This window comes from Pygoscelis adeliae, unplaced genomic scaffold, assembly GCF_000699105.1.
Source record: "Pygoscelis adeliae isolate BGI_AS28 unplaced genomic scaffold, ASM69910v1 Scaffold38, whole genome shotgun sequence".
Taxonomy (NCBI): domain Eukaryota; kingdom Metazoa; phylum Chordata; class Aves; order Sphenisciformes; family Spheniscidae; genus Pygoscelis; species Pygoscelis adeliae.
In genome coordinates this window covers 15,238,073-15,239,202 of record NW_008825614.1, presented here as the reverse complement: position 1 = coordinate 15,239,202, position 1,130 = coordinate 15,238,073, and the positions used below count along the sequence as shown (strand labels likewise).

At 38.6% G+C, this 1,130-nt stretch overlaps 1 long non-coding RNA gene across 1 annotated transcript in view; it reads left to right on the top strand.

Annotated features, from left to right (window-relative positions):
* The first annotated feature begins 623 nt into the window (after nucleotides 1-623).
* The window catches only part of LOC103924417, a 2,816-nt gene continuing 2,309 nt past the window's right edge, over nucleotides 624-1,130 (top strand). Inside the window, exon 1 of the long non-coding RNA XR_663983.1 lies at nucleotides 624-733. This is a non-coding gene — a long non-coding RNA (uncharacterized LOC103924417). The remainder of the gene's footprint in view (nucleotides 734-1,130) is intronic.

The following is a 1,130-nucleotide window of genomic DNA, read 5'->3' as shown; positions in this document are numbered from 1 at the left end:
AGGCAGGAGGAAGTCTTATCTTTTTATATGAAGTCCAAATGGTTTCCGGAATGGGAGATGTACCCTGAATTATGAAGTGATGATTGGAAACAGATGTGAGGGAGGATTTTGCAAGGTCTGGATATTTTTTGGAAGAATTTATTGACATTGCTTAAAGTGGCAGGAAGGTTTGTTGATTCTGTTTTGTGGGAGGAGTTTAATGGATGTATGTGTAAGTGACCTTTTCAGTGAGCACTCTGTTTAAGATGGTATTACCAAGGATATTTCATAGTAAATTCACTGTACTTGAAATTTACTTCTCTTAAGTTCCAAAACTACAACAGATGAGATCTGGCTTGCTCGTTTATTGCATGTCATTCCATAACACAGAGAAATAATCCAATTGCTGTCATGCTCAATGCTATAGTAGCTTGAAACGCATTATTTTTAATATGCTGAGTTAGCTAAGCATAGATGGAATTATTTTCAGTTGCTCAGTATATAAAGATGAAGGATAGTCTGATAGAGCAAAATATGTCTGTGGTGCAATAATTACTGAATATGGTAAGTCTGTGTGTTATAAAGCGATATTTTATGAACAAAATGGGATAGTAAAGGTTGGGATTGGTTGCAGATACGAAGAAAAAAAGACCGTCGGTTCAGAGAGCTGCGTACCTCTCCACTGGAGGAACAACACTAAGCCCATTTATTCTAACGCGTTGCCTCAGAAGAACTAAAGAGACAGGAATTTGAGGTAAAAGGTTTTGGCAGGTGGTGAAAGTGAAGGAGTCAGAGGAGGCAATCAGAGTAACCATTCTTAGGAAGAGTAGTGTGAAGCTGTATATCAGAGACTTTTGTTGCAGACCCAATGCCAGAAGTCCAGGAACTGGATTAAACAGACAGCCTGAGGTATTTGCAAAAAGATGATGAGCCTTTCAGCAAAATAGAGATGCACTTGGCCAGTCTCTAATGTCTCAGTGAAATCTGTAGTGGAAAATGTGGAAGACGGCAATTTATTAGCCACCTCTACTCTTTTTATAAAAGGTTATTTCTCTGAGTTACCTCTGTGTATTTCTCCAGCTGAGAAGCTCAGAACTGAAAACACAGCATACACGCACCTCTTGCCTTTTTCCTTTTTTACATAGGAACAA